The following is a 16773-nucleotide window of genomic DNA, read 5'->3' as shown; positions in this document are numbered from 1 at the left end:
TGTTGGTGGGCCTAATAACTTGGGAGGTTCCGTCACAAAAATGATGAAATTATTAGTCTTTGTTACAGAAGATTTAGATTCTAGTTATTCATTATGTGGATACATATTATTATACACTTATTAATTGCTGTTTATGGCGAGTGGAGTAGTTATCTTCTTGGTTTGGTGCAGTGAAAAGGTGTCTTATATCACGTTGGGAATGCTAGCTTAGCTGTAAAGATAACTGAAATAGGCCCTTTTCGCATATAATTTGGCTATATATGCCAGTCTTCTCCTTCCTTCAGTTTCACAAACACCATTGCATCCTTTCTCATATTTCCTCTCATCAATTTAACCCAACACTACAAACCTGACCATCATCGTGAACCATGTCCTCCAACCCACAAATCATTGTGCAAGCACTATGTGCCATAGCTCCCAAACCCAATACCTTAGAACCCTCTGTTGATGGACGAAAAGAGGTGCGTACCATGGAAAATTTAGGGGGCAGTATGCCACGGCGGAGTCTACGGGTGCGTCCAGGAAAAGATGGACATTTAGGCATCGTCTCACTGAAACTAACAGATGAAGAGATTGCTGAGGACTTGTATGCCATGACCGGTGAGCTACCACGCGGACACCCTCGTCGGAGACTATCCCAGGCACAAATAATGCTTAATGTGAGTCTCACCCCCAAATTTTATTAATTTCATTCCATCCCTCTAATGATTAGTTTTATTTTTAATATCTCTAGTATACTAAATATTTCGATTAGTTTAGTTGGTGCATTAATTATGATATAAAAATTGAGATCTTAGTAGGTATGGAGCAGCACACTATTTAGAGCATTAATATAGCAGTAATTTCACAAACAAGGAAAGATGAGGACATGCGGAACTTATTTTGTCCCCATTAAAATAGAGTGAAAGTTGTGATTCTATAACTCCAATGCAGGTTTCTTACTAAACAAGACCTCAAAACTTGGTATGGGGAAAGTACCTGTTCATGCAACTAATAATATATCTCTCATGGAAGTAAAATATACCTTCTCTTCATTCGTGTGGCTTTGAGAATTAGTTCATCAAGTTAGATAATTTTCTCATTTGATATGTCAAGTCTAACAACAATGAATACTAGATGTTGAATCACTTGTTGTGAGTTGTGACCTTTATCATTCCTAATTATGCTATATGCTTTCTATGTTGAAACCAACTTTAGATATGAATCATTCGTAATTCTATTGATCAAAATTGCTCATCTAGGAGGATCTACTAGAAATAAAAGGTGGTTTAGGATAACAAAATTTTTATTATCAACTGATAGAGGTCAATATTTTGGGCACAAACATAGTGTCTTGGGTTCATTTTCATGGAAGTAATTGGGTTGTTCAATATGAGTCGATGTTTGTCCCTCAAACAACGTAAGCACCAAAAACACAAGGGATTTATCCTAATTTGAGCATCTAAACCCTATGTTCAACAATAGCGTTCTTCATTTAGGAATTCTCATTCAGGTTCTTACATTTAATAAAAAGGGATGTATGGAAGATCTAAGCTACTTTAAGGTTAGATATCCTGACATTCAATAGATTTCCCTTCCATCCCTCTATAGGAGCCCACACCCAACCTTACATCAAAGAGGGTGATGAGAGTATAAGTCATATGGTTGGTCAAGCTTTTCACAGGGTTTTTACCTTAGGCTTAATTCTTCCCCTTAATGGCACCATGAGTCTTGTTTTTTTCATGTAGATAGGGGTCAACAATATCACAACTTCTCCATGATGGCTACTGTCACTGCGTGGTGCTAGTTATTAGGTGATGTCTACTACCACCACACCTTCCTTAGGTGCACTTCTTGTGGCCTCCTTGATACAACAAGAATCCAACAGCTCATGACAGATGTATCATGTGGGCCTAGGATCTGTGTCTACACAATCATGTGGAGATCCTTCTCATGGTGTGTTAGTCCTAGGCGTGACTCTATTCCATGAGTAGGTAACACCGTGTCATAGTGGTGGAGAGTGCTTGTTTCTCTACTATTCTATGCATCTATCAATTAAGATTTGGGAACCAAAAATTTTTCATTCGATATTCTTAGCATTTTTCAAAGTGGAAGCTCGGGACAAGCTAGGAATGGTGGGTCTATGGGTGCACCTTCTTGGCCTATATTCCTTTGGGTTGGGGAGTGGTGGCTGAGCTAAGCCTCCAAGCTACCCACAAAGATGGCTCAAATGCAGACTTGTGTCATTTGCTTCATCCCTTAGTTGATGGGGCATTCTGTAAAATGGACATCTGAAGGCCCCCATAGCCATATGCTTAGATTGTACAAACAAGCATACATGACTAGTCTAGCCCCATTACTTTGACTAATCGGGAGAATTAATCATGGATTTAATCACACTATCATATCATTAATTTGGGTGTTCAATTTACCCCTAGGTTTGACTCTTGTTAGGATCCCACGATCCCCTTATGGCCTCTTGTGTCTCTCCTAACGTGGCGACTAGGGACCTCTTCCCAAAGTCGCCTCATCATATAGTAAAGGGAACATATGTATACTGCCTTGGATTTGTTTTATACATCAAAGGATGTGAGGGACTCCTTCATAACTCTTACTTAGGTGACGCCATCAAATACCTCCAAACTGGTAGAGACTATGTGACATAACCTCCCAAGTTATTAGGCCCACCAACAGTTGTCCTTGTCCATCGGACCTCAGACAACCCTGCAGGTGCACCTGATCACTTGACAAGTTCGGTATCTGAATTCTTTACCTTGCCCAAGAGCGTTTCACCCGTCACACAGATATTACAACACATCGGAGGTACGAGTATGCGGAATCAGTTACAACAACTTATCCAAGCCTACATCGAGACGGTCCTTAATCGACTCAGACGGAGACACTACACCGAGACTCCTTTCTCGTGCAAGTCAACCGCCCGGTCTCAGCTTTCTTATTTTCAACCCAAAGTTTGGTACCTGATAGAGGTACATCTTTTCCGATGTTGAACCCATCACGACCATGATGGATCCACCATCAAGTTTTATTTTGAAAACATCCCACCCACTTAAAGCATCATCTTTTGTCAAAACAAAACATTTTGTTTTTCTAGAACAAGGCTAAGCATAAGAAAAACTTTTTTATAAAACAGGGGATCAAGGAAAGGTAATCAAATTCTCAAGGAAGGAAATGCAGCAATTTGTTTAGCACACAACTCCTATCACCTAATGCATCAAGCAAGTGAGAAAGATTTTAAAATAGCATGGAGGTGGCAAATGCACCGGTGCTTGCCTTGTGTTATAGGTGAGTCGGGCTCTGCTCCACATATGTCAAAGTAAAAGCAGTTCCCTGCTGGTGGGTCTTCAGGTGGTGGTGGTGTAGCTCTTGCCTCTTCAACTTCTACTTCTTCTTCGTTTTCTATATATATATATATCACATATATAAACATGAATGCTCATGTAATGCTTATGAAAATGCAAAGATAATAAAAATATATTATCTTAGGTTTTGAATACAATTTTCCTTCACGGGACTCTAGGAAACTAAGGTATTTGGAGTTAGAACTGAAGTTCCTAGGGCAGGTATTAGTAGAAGACTCGGGTTTTGGGGTTTAGGCACCAAACATTGTCCAAATCATACCAAACTTTACCCCAAGACTTCTAATTATCATCTTAAGCTTATCCCAACAGTTTAGTGATTTTTGGAGTTAGTAATTAATTTCTAAAATTTCAGGAGTATGGGTTTTGGCTATTTTAAATACTCCATAATTCCCTATTTGGACTAAAAATCATGCTACTATTTTTATTAAATACTATAGAAAATTAGGAACCTAGCAAAATTGGTCTTGCATTTTTAGCATTTTTCTACAATTTTCTAGAAATTCTCTAATCCTGGTAGGAAAAGAAAAAGGAAAAATATGAATAGTGTTGGGCTGAATTCAGCCCAACCGGCCTGAAGAAGGGGAAAACCCGCGTGCGCCCACGCCTGTGGTGCCGACTTTGCACAAAAGACCCTAGCCTTTTAAACAACCCGAAAGAGTCCGCGGCACTATTGTTTTGTCTCACTGACATTTACACCGAAACCCCTCCACGTTCTAATTCTTCACAACCCGAGGTCGTCGACGGTGAGCGGCGAAGAACCGAGCTCCAGCGAACCTGCACCAGCCAAGACGCGCAATGGCTGGAGCTCTAACTTGGCTGAGACCTAATTCAACACCTAATAATCATTTCCCCTCGCTCAATTGCACAATTCGAGCCCTAAATCGCCCTGTCCACGGAGACAGTGCGAACAACGGATGAACACCGGTGTTCCCGACGATCTAGCGTGGCCTAGCTTAATTGAATGGGTCAAGGAGCATCAGTGGCATGTAAGAGTGCTGAAACAAGAGAGCAGAGGGCAAGATCGGACCTGAAGGGCACTGACCATGGTGAGAGCTTGTTCACGGTGGTGGAAAAACTGATTTGGGTGAACTGAGCGATTCGGGGGCTCTGGTGACTAATTGGAGGCACGGGCGGGTGGATTGGATGCTTGAATACCTAACGAAGCCGAGGGTGTGCTCAATTTATAGGGCCCTTGAGCGGTGGCCAATGAATTTGAGCTTGTGCGGTGGCGGTCGGAGAGAAGGAGGTGCACTGGCGCAAGCGATTTGTGGCAATTACTGTGGCAAGCTCACCGGCGATCACCGGATATGCATAATGCGATCTACTGCGACGTGGTAAGATGCCAGGGCACGTGGCGCAAGGTCGCGAGTTGGCTAACTCCAGCGAGGGTAGATCCGAAGCGGCCGTGAGCTAAGTGGACACAGTGGTCGGAGTGAACAGTGGCCGGAGTTCATCCATCGGGTGAAATTTCTTACTCCCTCTGCGTTATCCAACTGCGCCGAGCACGAATCACCGCGGCGGGCGCGAATCCGAGCGCACAGCTCGTCAGCAGCGAAGTTCAGTGAATTGGGATATTTTTAGTGCACTATACCATGGGATCCTCATTCAGTCAGTCTTACAGAGTAACTTGCAGGGAGATTTGCTCCCAATTTCATGTAATGACTCGACCTGCTCTCTGTGCCAAAGTTGTAGCCATATGATCTAGCTATAACCTTGCTATAGCAACCACAGCCAAACTAGTACTGGATCATAGTCGAATCCCAGCTCAAAGGTTGCCCAACTTCACTGTTATACAACCTTCAGTCTCTGCACTATCTGACAGCCAGACATCAGACCCATTTAACTCCTAAGTTTGCACAATACCAAGGCTTAAGTACTAAATCAAAGTTGTTCTCCTATAGTAGCTCTAGACTTTTGATGTATTGACCCTAGGCAAATTCTTTGTATTTTTAAATATACAAAGCTCCAAAGTTAGCCTTGTTCACTGATTTTCAGACTTAGTCACATGAGAGGAATTGTGTGGCTTTTTGCAAATAAGCCCATTTCACATCTTTTGACTTGGAAATCCTCAAATGTGTGAACCTTATGCTTTAAGGTACCCTAATTCCATGGTTTTTGCACTTAGGTCCAAAAGTGTGCAACATTTACATATAACCCCCTAGGGTTTCAACTCAAGGTTTTCAGTGGTCTTTTTAGGGTTTCTGGCACTTCTAGGGTTTGATTGCCACTCAATTGCATTAATGGGGATATCTTATGACCATTTCTAATGAGTTTTGAAGTTTTCTATCATTTAGGCTTTATTTACACTCCTAAGCCCAGTTTAGGGTTAAGTATCCTGCCCTAGGGTTTCACCCATGACCAGTCTCATCAATACAACTTGTTTGAAATTTTTGCCTAGTGAATGCACTCTAAGTGTAACAATCACATGATATGCTAATGCTCATGATGTTATGCTCAAGTTTTATTGACAGTAACACCAGGGGTGTTACAGACTAGGCATGGGATCTAGGCTTGTGTGAGTCACCCTTCTTACCAAACTTGTCATGAGATGAGCAACTTGGTCTGGGGATGTCTCATTACATGAGATCCCTCCTATCAAAGATATGTACCATGGGTACCAAGCCATGCTTCATAAAGAAGAGCCGAGGCAGAAGGGACCATGGGCTTGATCATGAGTCCAAGGACTCAATGGTAAGTCTAAGAGGGAGCCCATAGCCAGAATGTTTCTAGAAATATATATATGGCAAAGATCTCAACTAAACAAGAAATAATCTTGTAAACATAGAGCTGAACTTGTAGAACTCCATAACTAACTCAGTTTCATTATGAACTTGGTAACCGACTTCATGTAATCGTCATCCCTCCTTAGGATATAAAAGGAGGGGTAAGGGAATCCCCTGATGATTAGAAGATACAACAACATATCCAACACACAGGACATAGGGTATTATCTCACATCAAGGGCCCAAACCCATATAAATCTTTTTGTCTCTCATGCCCTAACTTTCAACTCTCGATCTTGCAACATACACTATATATTCACTAGCAAACAATCTTCGATGTTCCTGTGCTAGGTAGGGGAAAATGGAGATTAATCAAGACTTGTTGGCATCTATGAAGTTTACACCAAGAGACAAATTCATGTTTGGTTCCTTACAATTCATCACCAACATTATTGGCAACCTCACAATCTATAACATCAGGCCTGTCTCACACCCTCTAGTAACGTTGGTGCCATGTGATGAAGATTAGTATGATTCAACCACCATTACAATCCCTTTGGATTGTTCTCATTCATTAACAATGACTCAGACTTGGATTCTACTCTAGCCCTAACTTTGACTTCAACTCGGATTCAATTCTATCCTTATGCTAAGTCATGGTAGACCCAAGCCCTCAACTACACCATATCAAGATGAGTGATGTGCTTCACAAGGATACTCGTAGAAGAGCCAACGTCATCACTCAATCAATTCTTGGGTCTTTGGTAGGAACAAGCAACATCTGGGGCTCAGCTAATAGCTTGGATTAACGAGGACCAAGTCCGAACCCTGCCTCATGGAACAGATCGTCGAGACAAATTCGATAGGCATTTTTGCTAGCAAGACCTATAGAACTGTATCAATGCAAGGCACCAAGACTAGGGATGGGTACATCAAGAACCAAAAATACGTTATCATGAGCACGAAGGTTCCAGTTATGAACAATTCTAGCAAGAGACAACCCCTAAAAGCCTCATATGCTTGTGTAGAGCCAACTAATCGAACAACTTTAAGCTAACAGTAGTTGAGTCATATGATGGTCATACAAATCCTTCTGAGTGGATTGGAGTTTACCAGTTGCCTATAACTACTGTAGGAGGTGACTATTTGGTCATGGCCAACTACATACCCATTTGCCTTCTTACCTTAGCTAAGAAGTGGTTATTTGGTCTCCCATCAAACTTTATCGACTCCTAGGTAGAATTAACTTGTCAGTTTATTAGAAACTTCAACATGACTTGCGAGTAGGAGAAGACTCGGCATGACCTCAAGGAAGTCATTTAGAAGGAGGATGAGTCATTATGCAATTACATCAAGTGGTGGCATGACATAAAATCCAACGTCTCTAAGATTCCTAATGATACAATCATATACATTTTTCACAAAGACCTTAAGAACCATGAGCTATCTCAAAAGCTTGTGCACAATGCTCTAGCCACTCTTACCTCTCTATTCCAATTTTTTGACATGTAATCCATGATAGAGGAAGTCGTTTGGCACATGTCTTTATCTTTAAGGGAAAAGGAGAAGAAAGAGGAGAAGGTTGAGCAAGATAAAGGAGGAGACAAGAAGCATAAGATAGATTATTGGTACTAGGCTAATCATATGACTATGACATTCTCGATTTTCTCAAGAATATTGACAACATCTTGGCACTGCTCTTCTACATGGGCTATGTTGTAGGCCTAGGTCCTCAAGGATTCATACTCAAGGTTGGACAAGATTAAAGCTTTGATGTTGTAAACAAGGAATAAGGGTGTGTAGTTAGTCGAATTGTTAACTCTCATACTTAGGATCCATAATATCACAAGGAGTTTTTGTAACCACTTCCCATGAATGGCTTGAGCTTGTCAAAAAATGTGAGCGTTGATCCCTTGTAAGACCATATCGTTTGTGTGCTCCACTTGATTGTCGGTCTTGGAGAGGTATACCAACGATGTTTCACTTAGATTTGTCACACATCACAGAAATTCAGAAATGAAATGGGTCTCATTGTTAGCATTGATGCAATTAGGGACACAAACATATTGATGATGTCTCCTAAGAAATCCACTGCATTCTCCATTGAGGTTGGTGATGGGTCCTAATCTCATTCCACTTGGTAAACTTATCAATAGTTACCAAGAGGTGTGTGAACCTCCATATGTTAGACTAAACTTCCCAACCATGATGAGTTCCTAGAACACAAAGGGTGAGGTGACAAGAATGGTCTAGAATGCCTGCGTTGGGAGGTGAGTCTTTTGAGCAAAGTATTGACATCCTTAACAAGTATTTATGATGTCCTTAGAATTATTAAGATAGTCTACCTATAGAAACCATGTAAGAACATATTGCTGACCAAGGATCCTAGAACACCATGGTTTCGACAAACACTAGCATGCATGTCATGAAGTAGGTCTCTTCCCATTATCGCCTAGATGCATTTTAGGAAAATTTCTAGGTTTATTTGCTTATATAGTTGTACCCTTATGACCCTTTAGCACTTTGCCCATCAATCTAGGCATTAGACTTTGGCCTTGAACTTCAGAAGGTTTTATTAATTCAAAACGTTGAGGAAAGGATGTGCCCATCGGTATTAACAAACATTACTTTGTTCTTCTCCTTTTGGTTGTTTATCGATTGCATAGTCAGTCAAGACTCTTTTCAAGGTCAATAGATGTTTTATTAGACTCAAACGATGCCTCAAGTTGGACTGAGGGATTCTTGAGGACATCGATGATGACGCTAAGAAGGGTGATGCCCTAAGAGAGGATGATTTGGCAAGCGTGTCATAACTTCATTGTTGTGCTAGAGGACATGATGGATCTTGATACCATCAAACTTCTTCACCCAACATGTGGACATGAAGTATGCTTCCATCTTCTCATCCTAATAGGTCTAATCCTTTATGATTTGGTTGATTACTAGCTTGGAGTATCTATGAACAAAGAGGTGATGTGTCCATAGAGCGACCAATGTGTTCATTCAATGCATAAGTGCTTTGTACTCGGAGATAAATGGAGCTAAAGGGCATAAAAAACTTGTCTTTGTTCCATGATATGAGAATAACCCAATCCTTCATGCCATGGAGCATCATGGAGCCATTGAAGTATATGGTCTGATACTCCTATTTGATCAGGGTGGGTGGGACATGGACATCTATCTGCTCAACAAAAAAATTGCTTAGTAGTTGAGACTTGATGGTAGAACATGGGAAGTAAGCAATATTTAGCCCCTTGAGTACAAAGTCCCACTTGGCAATACAACATGAGAAGTGGCTGATGATATCCCCAAAGGTGCTCAAGGACAACACCACGATGTTGTTTTTGTTCAAGTAGTGGAGCAACATGTATTTGGCGATTGGTGATAAGCATGACATAGATCAACTTTTGAACCTATTGGTATTAGGTTTTAGAACTAGAGAGCACCTCACTAATAAAGTATACTAGCCTTAAGAACTTGGGAACATTCCCATATTCTTCTCACTTAACCACAAGTGCCATGCTTGCCACATGCGTCATTATTTTGATGTATAGGAGTATATTCTTTTCCATGGATAGGGATAACAACACTTCCAGAGTGGTCAGGAAATGTTTTGGCTAGTTAAGGGTTGTTGGTATTTGGTTGTTGGTATTTTTAGTTTATTCCAATAGTCAAACCACTTCAAGAATTTGTATATGGGCATCCTAAACTCAATGAGGCATGAGATGAACCAAATTAGCATGCCAAACATCCACAGAGCCTCCATGATCCTTTAAGGTTCTTGATGGGCTCCATGCTCATAATGGAGGAAATCTTTTTAGGGTTGACTTCTATGTAATTCTTAGAGATAATGACATTGAGCATCTTTCCTAAGGGGACTACAAAAAATAATTTTTCTATGTTAAGCTTAATCTAGTTGACCCATATGTTCTAGAAGGTTTTCTCAATGTCAATCACGAGTTGATTGGACTTATAGGACTTTACCAAATTGTCATTAATGTACACCTCCATGTTTCAACAAATCCGTTCCTTGAAAGCAACATGTAGAAGTCGGTGAAAAGTTGGCTTGATGTTTCTTAGTCTAAAAGTAACATGTTGAAGGATCCAAAAGGGGTGATGAACAAAGTCACGAGTTGATTAGCTAGGTTCATCATGAGCAAGTGGTGCCTAGAGTACGAGTCCAAGAAAGAGATTTTCACACCTTTCTATTGAGTGAACCACTTAATTGATGTGCTACAAATGAAAGAAATCCTTTCCGTATGCCTTTTTGTGCCTTGTGTTCGACACACATCCTCCATATACTAGTCTTCTCGAGTACGACAACATTTTCCAACCACTTTGGGTATTGTACCTCCCTAATGACACCCATTGCTTGTAGCTTGTTCAGATCTTCTCTCATTGTCCTCTACTTCTCTTCGTCGAAGTGGTGGATTAATTGTTGGAACAATTTCACTTCTGATGTGATAATAAGGTAATGTTTGGCTACTTCCCATGGTATGTCAAGCATGTTCAAGGTCTTCCATGTGAAAACATTAGCATTTTTACCTAGAAATGCCACAAGGTGCCATTCTAGCTTCGATAGCATGTTGGCACCCATATGCATGACCATGTTAGGACAATAGGGATTGACCCCAGTTTTCTTAGTGTTCACCAACTTGAATGAGCTCATTGAGTTTCCCTTCTTCCCATGTGAGGCTTCCTCCTTCAACGAGCACTTAATATCAGTGAGATTAGTAGAGCGACTACCACAACCACATGGATCATCTCCTCCTGCTTATATATGTAAGCTTCCCACATGATGGAATTCATGGTTATGACCCTATTGAGACTAGGAATTTTAAGTTTTAGACCAGTGTAGTATAGAATGCACATGAATTTTGTGTAGCATGGTCACCTAAGAAATGCATGATAGTGACCCAGGAAGTCTACTACCTCAAAGGTGCAAAGCTCCTTTTAGAAATTCTTTGGGTCTCCAAATGTAATGCGTAGTTAGATACTTCCAATGGGCTTCAATTGTGTAACTACTATGGCTGCAAGTGTCATGCTTATCAAAGCAACCCCATTTACGTAATGGAGATTACTATAAAGGCCTTGAAGTGGCACTACAATGATGGGATATTGTGCTCCCTATCTACTTCTCGAGGGTGATGCTAAGGAAGCATTAGGTCTCCTAAATATTCTTATTAGTACTTGGGTTCAAGCGTGTCAGACGCTTGTCACATAGATCGCAAGTGGTGGCCTCCATGTTGTATGCCACTCGAGAGAAACATCCTGGTCTAGGAACCCCATGTCATTGTTGAATTAGCTTAATAATGTACAGGCAGTTATGTGCAATGCTTGCCTCTTGGTGCTCCATCTTCTCCTTATCCATCTTAAGCTTGATGTGTTTGGCCTTGTGATTAGTTTATTGGGCTTTGAAGTGCTTGTCCTTCTCTTGAAGGTAGATGGCTAGATTATCCAAAGTTAGGTCTAGGGGCATGACCCTACAACCTTAGGCTCATTGAAGAAATGATGTTCGCCTTGTAGGTCGAAGGCTCAAAGCACTTAGGCCTTAAGTAGTTGTTAGCCACATCAGAGTCATACTTCTAGTCAGTCCCCAAGAGTATCTCCAAAAAGGTGCATAGCAAGGGGATTTCACTCCTGGTGTCTTCGGTGAGGACGATGCCACAAGGGTCCTCTGGGCTCATGAACTTGTTCAAGCTAAAACATCGTTGCAATATTCTTGACCCCATAAGAGACATCTAAAATGGTTTACCAGAAGCAATGCCAATGGTAACACCTTATTAGTGGTAATACAATGATGGATTCTAGCTAGACTATAAAACATCTAATGATTCTCTAGCATAGTGGGGTTTGAGCCTAGACCAAGGTGTATCTAGCATGGAAACACCTCCATGTCAACATGTAGGAAGCTTGTTGTGGTGTGATGTTTGGGATTTGCTATCCTCTAGTGAGGCTCCTGAAACATAGAGCTTGATGCTATGATCAACAATGTAGTCAAGACTCTAGAAGCTAAGAGTCTAGTCAGGGGTCAAGATGTTCCCAATGGAGATCATCTCGTTGGAGGAGTACATGTTGCTTTCAAGGTTAATGCCTATAGCTTTGGTAGATAGGATAATGGAGCAGCCACTAAAGGGTGATCATCACACATGATTACACCCTACTTGGTGCACCAACTATCATGGGTTCATTTCCTAAACAACAATCAGGTTGTTCAACGTGGGTCGATGTGCATGCCTCTGTCAGCTTAAGCAATAAAACATAATGGGTTTATCCTAGTTTGGGTGTCTAAGACATGTCTAGTAGTAGTGTTCTTCATGTTGGGAGTGTCATGCTACTCTAGGTTTTGATCTATCTAGATCCAATGGATTCCCCTGCTAGCCCCTCATTTGTAGCCCATGTAATGCCTTATATCTTAGAGGTTTGTGGGCGTAGAAGTCGTATGCTTTCTCAAGGTTTTCCTAGGTTTTATTTCCTTATACTTTAATCTTCCCCTATTTTGTCTCGTAGCTAGGGGCCAATGACATCTCAACTGCTCCCTGATGACTCCAACCACTATCTACTGCTAATCATTTGGTGTGTCTACTATGATCATGCCTTACCTAAGTGCACCTACTCATGGAGGTGGGCTATCATCTAGGCCTAGGATCTTCTTCTATGCAGCTACATAGGGATTGTTTTCATGGTGTTTCATGCCCTGGGCATGACCTTATGCCAAGAGTGGCTGCTGGTGTAGATAAATGGTCACCTATTGCTCTGTTGATTTTCTTTCATATCTAGCTTTTGATGCATGTACATTACATGGGATATTCCTAGCATTTCTCCTAGTGTGAGCTTGGTTCAAGCCAAGGCCAGGGGGCTGTGGGGGCACTTGCATGGCCTGGGTTCCCTTAGGCCACGAAAATCTTATTCTTCGGTTGATGTCTCTATATTGTAACAAAGCAATGTTGTGTTCCCAATTACGTGTGAAGATAAGTGTTGTACTTTGGAGTAGAAGGGGACTAATACATTGGCAAGCTTAACAATAGGCATTCAATTTTTTCAATATCTTCATTGAAATGATTCTCTATCTCAATCATATCTCTTGTTAAATGGTTTCGTTCTAAGTTAATAGAAGAGTTTGTTTTGTTGGACCTTTTTATTGAGTCTGTTATCCATATAAATCATATAGTCTTGGTCGAACAGTCCAAAACATGGGATGTAGGAAAATGGGAAAAACAAGAACTACATGCATGCTTTCTATTAGAAAAATATTACACGTCATGAAAAGCACTTGCCATGATTATTAATGATACGGAATATTTATTTATTTATTTATCTACAGAAGCTGGTTCCTGGAGCACCCTTGGCCGGTATGGCACCAGAGACTTACCCGATGTGTCAAAAGAAGAACTAGCTTTCCTCGATGGTACTCTAGTTCATGCTACTACATGTTGTGTTGTCTACAGAACCTATATTTACTTTATATTTAGTATTCCTTATAAATCTAGTTGCTTACTTCATTACATGGGTGAGAAAAGTTGCAAAGGGCACTAACGGAAACAAAACATACTATCTGATGAATTCGTCTGCTTTTCATGTACCATGTTTTAGTCGATGAAATATTATTTATTAATTAGCATGTGTTTTGGTTAATTTTTGTGACTATCTTTATCTACTTTTTCATGTCCTTTTTTATTTATTTTAATCCATCTATACAAGTTTATCTTACAAATGAAAATGTCTACATCCAAATGAATAAAACATAACTTCCTTCTATAAAGTTGGGATTGATTAAAGAAAATTGTCATTGATTTCATAGTTGCTGAAGAAAATTTCTTGCATGGAATTTATTTGCTACATGTTGTGTTCATTTAGAAAGGGAAGTCCTACATTTTACATATCCACATTGTCGGTACAATTGTGTTTTAGAAGAAAAATTTTCTAATGTTTCAGAAATCTGTAGAAGTCAGTAAGTGGAAACTTGGAGATTTTGCTAAGTACAAGAGTTATCCTTTCAAGTTCTTCGAATTTTGTTTGAGAGAATATGGTTGCTTTAGGAAGTTTTAGAATTTAATTAATCAAAGTGTATACTAAATCATAATAATAGTTCTTAAAACGTATATATGGACTTCCCCTTGTCAACCATTATATGTCATACCAAACTAGGATACCACTAATATTAGGACAAAGACTTGATCTTGCTTTTATTGAAAGCATAAACAACAATACTAGTACAATTATCATCTTACAAACCACGCAACAAGTTACAACACAGACAACTAGAAATCGCCTTCACCATTTTTTAGACCAAAATAATATTACACTAAGTTACAACTACTCAACATAGTTTAATGAAATTTTAGACAAAATAAACATATAAACATATTACAAATGTCTAATTTAGAGACATATCATCGCTTTGTAAGGCCTTTTTAGGTAAAAAGAAGCAACTCCATAGTCATATCCTCCTTCCTCGCCAACATCTACCAATGATTAAGAAAACCAATACACTTGTAAGCAGCTTATCTAGGTGATGTTAGCACAACAAGCTATTAATTGTATTACTTTATTGTGATAGTTGACCGCTTCATTGTTAGGAAATATAGGAATTTAGTACCAATGTATAGAAAATGAATGATAAAATTAATTAGTTAGCATTACATATTGCTTGAATGATGAAGATGATTTGATTAACCTAATCTTTACTATATTAAAGCACCAATTTCAACAGTCGTCCCACGTCATATTATTACAAATAATCCCTCACATCTATCTCAAATTAACCCGCTGCATCCCTCCATGCACACAACCTCCACGTCCGTCCCGTTAGCCAGTTGGCCATTTGGTTAAAGGGTGGGAGACACTAAGTGAAGGCGTTTAACCAGTATAACATCATGGTCAAGTGTTTTTAATATTGAATATAAATTGTAAATATGTATATACGATTTTTTGTAAAAATAAAAAATATAATCGTGCCGGACCGGGTCAGCGCTACGGGCCGAGGCTACGGCCCAAGCACGACACGACACTCGTGTCTAGCTGGCCCAGGCACTATTAATGGGTCGTGCCTCAGACCAACTCGCTAGACACGACTCATTTGTCCATCTATACCTCCGCACGATAATGGTGGTCTTCGTCTCAGTTGTCGCCACCTCATTCACCATTCTGCTTCTTTTCTCTCTCCACTCATGCCTCCGCCTTCGCGCCACCCATTCTCGATAGAGGGCGTGGGAGCAGGCGCCTCCTCCCCGTATTTGTCCGACACCATCCTCAACACCGACCCGCATAGTGGCTATTGCACGTCCACGAGGACGTTTCACAGCATCCATGCACCATCGTTTTCGCCGTCATCGGATGTCTCGTTCGTCTTCCCGGTCTTCGCCCTGTTCTTCCTCCCCAACATGTTGCCCCCGCCCACGGTCGCAGCCGCGAGTCGACGCTACTCGACGCAGGTACAGGCGAGTAGGTTTTGCTCCTGGCTTTTCTTCGTGCGTGCCACCGAGGAGGACACAATGGTGTATACCACGCTTAGGTTATCTTGGCGACAACGAGTCCAGATCTGAGATATTGGACAACCAAGGCCCGTAGCGCGGCAACAATCGGCATATGCTATGAAGTTGGTGGTGGTGTTGTGTCACCTCGGCGGGTCCATGGCTGGGAAGGCACACGCATTCTCTCGTCCTTTTCAGACTGATGCTGGTGTGGGTACCTCTCGGTTTGGAGCTGCACTGGCTGGGCTTCTTTCTATGCTTGCGTGCTCTATCCCTGTATGTATCTAGCGGTATAGTACCTATGTCGCCTCTAGATATCCAGGTCTTTGTCGTGTCCTTCTCTAGCAACAAACAGGTATGAGTGCCTCTTCCCTTCCTTTCCTACTCTACGAAACCTTGGAAGTGGGGGAGGCTAGGGATGGAGGTCCCTGATTTGCTGCCTATGGTACCCATTCGATGGCTCGGCATCGCCTGTCTACATGGCCTTTTCTTTACCACGATGTCAACTCGGTTAGCCAAATCAAAAAAAATTATGCGGAGAGCGGAGACAATCAATAAAAAATCTTGAGATCTTTTTGGTGGATAGTTTACGTGGGTATTGTTGTGAGCCGTCGAAACGCACGGGCAACAGACTAATAGTTATAAAATTTATAGTTATTGTTACAATAGTAGTTCATGTAGATGGTCCATTGACATCCTTGAAATAAAATAAGATAAGCATATCATGAGCATGTTTTATCAAATAGTAAGTTCCATCGGTACCTACAACATTTTTCTATGAACTATGGCAAAATAGAGAGAAATAAGCTAGTGGGACCACCATAGAGGGGTTGATCGACCACCCCAATGAGCCAAACATACTTTCCAGGCCACCATGATCAATGTGACATTCTCCAAAGTAATTCTCCACCCTTGGAATAAAGTTGTGTTTCTTCTAATGGGTGGAAGATGAAGTTGTTGGTGCCGATTCAGGCACCAATCATTGTGTTGAGAACCTGCGGTGGTGCTCTCTGCACAGACGCAGACGGTCCACGGCCAGGGGCCGGACGGTCGGCAACCTAGTGCAGGGCTTGGTTTCCCTGCCTGACGAGCCAGACGGTCTGCGCGTGCACAAGGGCGGCGGAGTTCGCCGACGGCCCCTGAATCTCACCCCCGGGAGGGACCCCGTCGGGGAGGAGAAATCCTATGCTTCGTCTAGGGTCGGCAGGCCACCCTAGA

General features: G+C 41.2%; 1 long non-coding RNA gene across 1 annotated transcript; it reads left to right on the top strand.

The window, feature by feature from the left end:
- Positions 1-282: 282 nt before the first annotated feature.
- LOC103626835 (uncharacterized) lies at positions 283-13717 on the top strand. The gene is made up of 2 exons (XR_553182.3): positions 283-659; positions 13407-13717. It is a non-coding gene; the product is annotated as an uncharacterized lncRNA (long non-coding RNA).
- The last annotated feature ends 3056 nt before the right edge of the window (positions 13718-16773 follow it).

The sequence above is a fragment of the Zea mays genome, chromosome 5, assembly GCF_902167145.1.
Source record: "Zea mays cultivar B73 chromosome 5, Zm-B73-REFERENCE-NAM-5.0, whole genome shotgun sequence".
Lineage (NCBI taxonomy): Eukaryota > Viridiplantae > Streptophyta > Magnoliopsida > Poales > Poaceae > Zea > Zea mays.
Note: the sequence above shows the minus strand (reverse complement) of the source record. Positions and strands in the feature narration are given on the sequence as shown.